The following is a 10,152-nucleotide window of genomic DNA, read 5'->3' on the forward strand; positions in this document are numbered from 1 at the left end:
ATGTACGTTGGGATGCAAGACTACTTTCCTGTGTGTTCCTTGTTTTACAAGTTTTGCCTTGCCTTGGTGTTTTTGATTGTGGACTGTTTCCTTGATTCTGATTGTTTGCAGCCTTCCCTTACCATTGCCTGTTATCTGAATTACTCTTTTGCCTCTGCCTTGGATATAAAGTGCCCTCCATTAGTATTGGAACAATAAAGACAAAATTGCTTTGCTGTGTAGTCAAGACATCTGCAAATATGATCAAAGATGAATATGAGACAAAACGTCTCAGGTTACGAATGTAACCATGGTTCCCTGAGTAGGGAACGAGACACTGCGTCCTCTAGGGGGCACTATGGGGGACACCTCATTGTGACCCGTGTCTGAAGCATACTTCTAAAAAATACAACAACAAGTTGGCCGGCGACAGCTTCTGATGTCACAACCGGCACTACTATAAATCAGCGCAAGGAGAGCACATCATCCACTTCTTTGTCTGAAGCTTTCATCCAAAGCATTGCAGGGAGCTAGAGGACGCAGTCTCATTCTCTACTTGGGGAACCATGGTTACATTCATAACCTGAGACGTTCCCTTTCAAGTGCAGGCCAGAATCATGGCAAACACTAAGTACCAACTCTACCATTTCCATGGAAGTTGCCCCTGGGATGTTTAGATGGCTGTCCATGACACTTACGGCCAAAAGCCTAAGCTATAAACCCAGTTTTTATTTGTTAGGGCTTCAGCCCGGGGTAGAGCTAAAGGCTTGGAACCAGGAAGGATTCCTTTAAAGGGATATGGCTGAGAACCCAGTATTTATACAAGGTCTTGCCTGTCACACAGCGGCTACCGCTTGCTCTCACATAAGGTTGCTGAAGGAGCTGTCTCAATAGATCCCTAGTAGCAACACCCTGTTTAGATAGATAGGTAACCAATGATACATAAATGTAATGGTGCCCAAGATTAATGGGGCTTTTACCAACTCAAGAAAGGGCGACCCTTCCTGGAAAATGGGAGCACTGCTAAACTACCACCAGCGTCGCCCAGATAGCCCCTCACATTGAGGGAAGCGATGCTTGAAGTGTATAAACCGGGGGGTGAAACTCAATTCCTGTAGGGCCGAAGCCCTGCAGAGTTCAGATTCAACCCTAATTAAACACACCTGATCTAACTAATCAAGTCCTTCAGGCTTATTTGAAAACTACATGGTATGCGTGTTGTAGCAGGGTTTGAACAAAACTCTGCAGGGCTCTGGCCCTCCCGGAATTGAGTTTGAAACCTCTGGTTTAAACAAATACACTCTGGCTGAATGGAGCACAAGGAACCAAGGTCTAACCATCTCGAAAAGGAACAAAGCTGAGCACATAACACTTACCGTACAGGATTGCTGAAAAGTGCGTAGAGTCTTGTGTGCACACTTACCACTTCTGTGGATTTTAGAAAGTACACAGAGCTTAGTGTGTGTGCTTAAAGGTTCCTGACCATTGCAGAGGAGCTGAACTGCACAGGAGCGGCAAGCTCCACTTAAGCAAACCTCTGGCAAGGGGAGGATCACCTGAGGCTGTATACACAGGAAGACTTCCATAACAACCATCTACACTAACCGTTAGATTTGACAGCACAACTAAGCAGCCAGGAGGTCCCTCAGGGTGACCTGGCCAGACATCCAAGAGATTCCCTGCAGTGCTGTGTCAGTTCTGATGATCACTGAGGATCCCGCAGAAGCCTGTGATCTCGGCTGCCTAATACCAGAGCATGAGTCCAGACGGCCGGTGCTGACGAGTGTTTAGTAAACACCGAAACTGAGCACTATAAAGGAAACTCACAGAGTTTGTTAGTAGACACAGAACCACCAGCAATTTAATACACATAAGTATATACAGAAAGGGTTACATACTCACCCACCTTTCTGCACTGGAGCCCCGCTCAAGGGGTGCCTCCTTTTAGTCCGGACCATCAGTAAGGTGATTGCGATGAACATAGAACCAGTCAAAAACATCATAGGTCCATCATAGGAGACTGTTATGGGAGAAATTTCCCACCTAACCTCAATCAGGTGGAGAGCTGATGGTTACAGGGGAATTAGGCAGGGGAGGATAAAAGCAGAAGTTAAAAACACCTAAAAAGGGAATGAGTAGCTACCTAGGTATCGCTCCGTTTCGGACGAGAATGCTGCCTGGTCTGAATCACATCCCTCAGGTCCTGCTTATTTCCTCATGACCCACGATTCCTCTTACCCCTGCCCGTAGGCGGGGAAGGAGCGCGAGCCACGACACTAGCCTTCTGCACCCGTATTTGATCCTCAGATCGAGATGGGCCAGGACCCCTATGTTGTTCGGGATCAGAACTGGACCTTCGTGGAATGAAGGATTTAAAGGTAGCTGAGAGCCCTTACCTCCCTGAACTTCTCGACCACCTTCTCGACGAAGGTACTGAAAAGTTCAAAAGGCCAGACCGAAGCATCGAGAAGAAAGCCCCTTTCTTTCCTCCCGATGTCTGCCAGGTTCACCCACAGATGTCTCTCCGTTACCACCATGGCCGCCATAGACCTGCCAATGGCGGAGGCGGCCAGCTTGGTAAGATATAGAAAGAGGTCCTCGTCTTTATCCAGGTCCTTCAGCAGATGAGCCTGAAGCACTACCATTGTGTTCAACGAAGCCACAGCCTGACCTGCTGCTGCATATCCTTTGCTATTTAAGCGGGATGTATCCTGGAGGGGCTTAGATGGTAAAGAGGGAGATTTAAGAGAGGATGTTTCCCCTACAGAGAGACAGCTAGCCAGCGTCTCTTCTTCGGGGGCCATTAACTCATAGCCGTTTTCGCGCATCGCCTCGATGTTAGCATAACTCGTATGCTGAAACCAATGGATGTGATAAGAAAACAGCCTCTTAACATTTTTTTCAACTTCCGCATGTAAATCAGGAAAGAATGGAAGGCTTATCTGGGCTGGAGGGCTATGGTCAGACAAATAACGCTCGTCGGGGCGACCTCGCGGTGTCACTTTGCTAGCACGCTTACATGGCAAATCCAACTTTGCCGTGGCGCGATCCATAACCTCTAACAGCTCCACATACGCAGGGCAGGAGGACTGAGAAGGCTCAGCCTCAGCTTCTTCGCCCTCCTCAGATGACATCTGCTTTTCCTGGGCAGAACCCAGCAGAGCTTTAACTTCAGTACCAGAAAGGGTTATTGACAACACATCTTCCTCCTGAAGTTCACTCTCGTCTGCCGGCGAAGAGCGCGAAAGGGAAAGTTCCTCTCTAAACTCCTCAGCGAGATCCACCTGTGGTCCCCACGAGGTCACTCTCCTCCATCCCTCAGCAGTGGCGGGTCTTGAACTGCGGGAAACAGATGGATGTCCCTCTTTCCTGACAAGAGAAAAAGAGGAGAGTGGAGCTTTTTCATAGAAAAACACTCGCAATGCATGCAGATCACCGGCTCAAGGACACCGCACGCGTGCTCTTTGCCCAAACAAGTGACGCAAAGACTGTGTGTCAGGTGTCAAATAATGTAGACACGGATGTACACACTGTCTAAACGGCTTGCTAGTGGATGCCATGATAAACAGAAAAAGATCGCTCTTACCATGGTCGTTTTCTCAGATGCACACTTAAAACAAAACAGTCAATGAAGAAGAAGAGGATGACATGTTCTCCTGGGGCCCGTTTCACTAAGGAGGTTCAACCAACTCGGAGTTTAAACTTGAACTCTGAGTTGACTTACCCTGAGATGGGAAAGTTTTCAGTTACAGAACAGCTGAAATGAGTTGATTTAATTAACTCTAAATTGACTGACTCTGATTTAAGCTTGTGCACCACAACTATAAAAATACATTATTAATGGAGCGCCGATATTACGATTTACCATGGCAACAGCTAGCGCCAAAAAACCATCTGCGTAATTCATATCACTGTTATAATATCACAGGTGAAAACTGGCAGAACGTTAGATTAATGAACTAATAACTAATCATTTTATGTTTTCTCGTGGGTAAAAAATATATATAAAATAATAATATTAATAATATTTTAAGTGCATTTTTATTTTTTTTTACAAATGATGTGCCAATACAGTAAGAAAAATACGGCAGTGGCTATTTACAATAAGTGGAATTAACATACTTTCTTAGCGATAGATCCTATTTACAGTAGGCTAAGTGCAAGCAGATCTAGATAGATGCGATAGATGCTATTTACAGAAATAATGTACAGTGAAAATCATGATATATTCTATTTACCATGTAAAAGTAGCAGTTCTTTGCAACAGGCTAGTGTAAATAATAATTAAATGCTAGTTATACTTTATACTGGCAGATACATTTGCACCTCAGTATTGTTATACATTAACAGGATGCAATAATAACAGATTGTAAATTATTATATTTATTACAACTATAAATAGTTGCATCATTATTAAACACTCGTAAGCACTTTACTTCCACTTTTAGAACATTTTGGTCATTTTTATTGAAAATAAATTCTAATGGGACATGTGATGGGAAAAGTGCCGGACTTTAACCCAATCATTCATGTTACAAAACATTACTGCCTATTAAAGCCGTTATTCACATGTGTTGTATTTAACCTTATGTGTCAATGGAGGGCGGAGCTACAGTACATTTGCACTTAGTAATAGATACTGAGAATAATCTTGTTTTTTCCATTTGCATTAAGATTATATTTATTACCACACTGGCATATAATTTTACTTAAATAAAATGCACTTAATTTAGGTTCCCCCCAGGAAACAAGACTAAGTACCTTATATTATTTTCTTATATAAAGAATCAATCTTTATTTTATTTTATTTAATTTCTTTATATATTTGTACTTGGAAAAAAAAAAACAGTAAGAAGAGCATTTTTCCAGTGTGCATTTAATGAAGTGTTTAAAAAGGGGAGGAGACAGAAAGAAACTCTGGGTTTACTGAAGAAAACCTGTTCCTGACCAGGTTAGGTTCATAGAGTAAGTTACCATGGTAACTGACTCTGAGTATAAGTTAGTTCTCTTTCAGAAACAGGCTTGACTTACCCTGCTTTCTTAGGTTTGACAAACCTCCCATTCTGAAACTGAAAACCCTAATTTTCCCTAATTTCAGGGTTAACATGCTCAGAATTTTCAATTAACCTCCTTTGTGAAACAGGCCCTTGGTGCTGATTTATAGTCACGCTGGTAGTGACGTCCAAGGCTGTCGCCGGCCAACTTGGTGTTTTTTCAAAGTATGCTTCAGACACGGGTCACGACGAGGTGCCCCCCATAGCGCCCCTAGAGGACGCAGCTCAATGTTTCCTTGAAAGGGATATACAGTGTCACGTTTTATTATTAGTAGTTTCAACACATGCATGTTTAACCAAATAAAAATGTCAGCACTTTCAGGGTTTATATGATGTGAGCGTAGTTATTGGGACAGTAGAACTTAAGGCAAATAAAAAAGATTAAAAGCTATTATTTAGTTGCAAATTCCTTGTGTGCAATCACAGAAGTGAGTCTGTGACCCATAAATATCACCAGACTGTTGGTCTTCCAACAGTCCAAAGGCATCTGTTGTTTGTTTTGGGGAGTTTCTGGCTTTAGTCTGCTCTTCAATTGGTGGAAATAATTTGCAATCAGATCGAACGAATTCCAAATTTCTTCTGCTATACTGTTATAATATAAGTCATCATTAAAATGTTAGGGCCTGTTCCATGCATGCCACACCATGATAACCTCCACCATGCTTTACAGATGAGGCTGTATACTTAGGATCATTTGCAGTTTGCATTTGTTTTTCAATCACTTAGATAAAGGTTAATCTTTGTCTCATCTGTCCATAAAACTCTAGTGGCTTTTCCAAACTCTAATATTGCCTTTCTATTTTTGGTGCTAATCAGAGGTTTGCATCTTGCTGTGTAGCCTCTAATTTTGTGTCAAAGTCTCCTGCGGATGGTAGATTGTCAGAACATCACCCCAGCTTTCTTTTTTTTTCAGGTTTCTTTTTCATAGCTTTTATGATATGCCATCATCAACTGCTGCTGTTTTTCTTAGCCAATCAGGTCATCGTTGGTTGCTGATGTCGCTGGTGTTTTCCGTACTCTTGATTTCTCCATGCCCTTTGTTTTTAATCAACTTGATTTTTCTTCTGAAATGACATATTCCCTGCTTATAATATGTGTAGAATTAATTCAACAGGCTACAGTTATACCTACTTCAGGTAAGGGGGAAAAACTCTAAAAGTGTTCATCTAAGTTGGTAAAACATATGTGTTGAAACCTCCAATGATAAAATGTGAATTATACTGTAGGAAAAGTAGATGAAGAAAAGTTTGAGATGACAAAGTATTTGATGCTGAAATTTAAATATATGACTTTAGACAAAATGATTGCGTATGATTATTTAATCAAAAACTAAAGTCAGTAACTCTTATTGTCATTATGTCAAACTTTATTCAAAGAAGCATTCAACCAAATATGTATGCATTCAAAAAATGTTTTTTTTGCAAGAACAGAAAAAAGGATGATACATATAAAGCAGAGGATTTATAAAGATTGTTTTAGGCATTGAGTAGAAGAAAATAGAGTTTAGAAGTACAGCATTTAAAAAGCTAAACCTTATAATTCCAGGTTACCACCATCATGAGACAGAAAACAAATGGGATGTTGTATATGTAGATCACTCAGAAATGGCAGGTGTATTAGAGGGTGTCACACTTTGTGCTGGGTCTATTTTTGTCAGTTTTTCCTTTACACTTTCATATTCTATTTGCCACTGTTCCTTGGAGAACGAGGAAGGACTGACCTCCAGAAACTTGTAGGCATCTTTGGTTTGGAGCTTGAAGATGAAAGATGCATTTTTACATCCTTCACCAAAACTGCTCCAAGCCTGTGGAATTAAATATTTCAAAAGTAACATTAGACTTTTGAATGAAGCATCGGTAATGACTGGAAGGAAAAGAGTCTGTAATTTAAACTGTCTTTCTTCTGGTACAAATAAAGAAAAAAAAGAAAACCTTTCTGTAATAATTTTGTAATCATGTTAACAATAATTTTTACCTTTTCGGCTGTTTTGATTGATTCTACAAATTCATCTTTCAGTTCGGCAAGGTCTTCAATAAGATCTTCTCCAATAAAGGTCTTTTGTTCCAGGTAGTCCAGCATTTGAGCAACATTCTCCCAGAAGTTTTTCAGCTGAATCAGAATTGCCTGAATTTTTGACAAGCTGCTCTGAACCTCATTTAGATGGATGGGGTCGGGTATGGAATCTGCAGAGAGAAAACAAAAATGAACAAGCTTTGCTGAGACATGTCTTAAACTAGGCTTGAATATTGACACAATTATTATATAGGTATACTTTAAACATGAAATAAAACGGACTCACTCCGGTCAAAATTGGCTTTGGCAAACTTCATCTGCCAATCAATGACCTGGAGTTCGAGCTGCCACTGCTTTTGTTTCAGAGCAGTCTTATCAGCGATGAGGTTATTCAATTCCGCTTCAAGAGCCTTCATACGGGCAATATCTTCAGGATCATGTACAGCATCATAAATGCTTTTCACAATTGGTCCGATAAATGGAACAATTGCAGCAAAGATGCCGAGGCCTTTACTTTTTTGGGTTATGGATCTGGCAAATTCTTGAATCTCTTGGCTTTTGCAGTTTATCTTTCTCTCAACTTCAGCAAGCTCTTCAGTGTTTTTTTTGGAGTTTTGATTTGAGATCATTCAGAGTATTTTCAGTCTGCTTCATTTCATGGTCTTGTTCTGTAATCTTTTTATCAGTATCTATTTTTTCCTTGATAACATCACTGGTGGATGATGCAACATCTTTGTTGTGTAAAGCATACCTACACAATGTTGAAGAAATGTTGGTATTAAATTTACATTTTAAAGCAATGTGCTGGTGTAACTAGCTTAAAAGTTTAGCTTAAAACATGCTCATAGTTTTATGTTAGAGCTCATATAGAATTTTTTTTTTAATTGCTCAAGGTATTTTGAAACATATTTTCATGAGGAAAATGTTCTTACTTTTCCACTATCCTGTCCACTTCAGTGATAATTTCTTTGATCCAGACTCGTGCTTTCCCTAGAAATTTAACTGCCAAAACTGGCTTATTTTTCTCCACAGCTTTCGTCAACATTGGAAACAGTGACTGAACCAGGTTTTCACTTGTCAAAGTACACTGGGAGAAGAAATATAAGATGTAAGATCAAATATCTTAGACATTAAAAAACAGCCGTGATATAACTTACAATAAGCATACTAAATCAAGATTATGTGTATAAATTCATGTGGCTCAGTAGTAGAGCATTGTGTTAGCAGCGCAAAAGGTCAAGGGTTCAATTCACAGGTAAAATATGCTAAATGTATATTCTTATATTTTACCTAAAATGTGAGTTTAAAAGGTTTTTCATGACTCACATTATCACACATTATGATAATGTGTGTCTTTTTTGCAGTTATGACAGACAGACAGAGATTAAAATAAATTAAAATAAATAAAAAGATTGAAATAAAGAGAAAATCTGAAACCGTACTTTCAGCATAGTTGCATCAGAGGAGCCGAACAGAAGCTGGGTTTCCACAGCCCGACTCCTGATGATCCTCTCCAGGTTGGGGAAGTTGGCCAGGCACAGGTAAGAGAGATGGTAAAGAAGAGCTGTCTTTTCAGCAGCAGGAAGGAGCTCTTTTACAAATGTGGGGCTCCACTGGGACACAGCCACTGGTGAAAAACATGGCATATTTTTAAATACTGAAAAGATCACATTGAAAGGCTGGTAGTGTGTTCAAATCTCTTTAAATAATGAAATGATGAAATAAGTTAATACTTGCTTTTGCTATCAGCCATCCTTAGTAGGTTTACACAATTTGTGCAACGAGTTCTTCTAAAATTCACTAAAGCAGAAATACAATACGTAACTGGAAGGATATGTGAAAATAATCATAAAAATGGTAAGGGAAATTTACTTACCTTTTGTTTAAGTAAGTGATATGGAGAACAAGGTACCTGGTGTTTTTATACTAAAGGTATTCCCACCCTGCCTCCGCCCTCAGAGAAATTGACTCCCAAAGAAACTTGAGAATCTATAGACTGTGCTATTTGGAAATGTACTTCCATAAATGGAGATAGATTCAGTCATGTTCAATTTAGTGGTTTTGCTGGTGCAGAAGAGATATGTATGCAATAATACTTTCTGAGACAAAACTAAATTATATGCTCCATGGCAATAACACTGGCAATTGGACTGGCAATTGAAAGGATGTGGGTTCGAGTCTCGGGCCGGCACTAATTGTAGGTGGGGGCAGTGCATGTACAGTGCTCTCTCCACCTTCAATACCACGACTGTGCACCACAGCATAAATGGCTGCCCACTGCTCTGGGTGTGTGTTCACAGTGTGTGTATTCACTGCTCTGTGTGTGTGCACTTCGGATGGGTTAAATGCAGAGCACAAATTCTGAGTGTGGGTCACCACACTTGGCTGAATGTCACGTCATTTTCACTTTCAATAAGTGAAACTTGTATATTATATTCATTCCTTACACATGATATATTTCAAATGTTTATTCTTTTAATTTAGATGATTATAACTGAAACTAAGGAAAATCCCAAAATTAGTATCTCAGAAAATTTGAATATAACTTAAGACCAATACAAAGAAAGGATTTTTAGAAATCTTGGCCAACTAAAAAGTATGAAAATGAAAAGTATGAGCATGTACAGCACTCAATACTTAGTTGGGGCTCTGTTTGCCTGAATTACTGCAGCAATGCGGTGTGGCATGGAGTCGATCAGTCTGTGGCACTGCTCAGGTGTTATGAGAGCCCAGGTTGCTCTGATTCTGGCCTTCAGCTCTTCTGCATTCTTGGGTCTGACATATCACATCTTCCTCTTCACAATACCCCATAGATTTTCTATGGGGTTAAGCTCAGGTGAGTTTGCTGGCCAATTAAGAACAGGGATACCATGGTCCTTAAACCAGGTAATGGTAGCTTTGGCACTGTGTGCAGATGCCAAGTCTTGTCGGAAAATGAAATTAAGCATTAAGCATTAAGTTCTCTAAAACTTCCTGGTATACGGCTGTGTTGACTTTGGAGCTCAGAAAACACAGTGGACCAACACCAGCAGATGACATGGCACCCCAAACCATCACTGACTGTGGAAACTTTACACTGGACCTCAAGCAACGTGGATTGTGTGAC

At 40.3% G+C, this 10,152-nt stretch overlaps 1 pseudogene; it reads right to left on the minus strand.

Moving 5' to 3' along the window:
* Positions 1 to 6,627: 6,627 nt before the first annotated feature.
* On the minus strand, positions 6,628 to 8,799 carry LOC127952298 (uncharacterized; annotated as a pseudogene).
* Between the last annotated feature and the right edge of the window lie 1,353 nt (positions 8,800 to 10,152).

Source organism: Carassius gibelio, chromosome B3 (genome assembly GCF_023724105.1).
Source record: "Carassius gibelio isolate Cgi1373 ecotype wild population from Czech Republic chromosome B3, carGib1.2-hapl.c, whole genome shotgun sequence".
In the NCBI taxonomy this organism is placed as follows: domain Eukaryota; kingdom Metazoa; phylum Chordata; class Actinopteri; order Cypriniformes; family Cyprinidae; genus Carassius; species Carassius gibelio.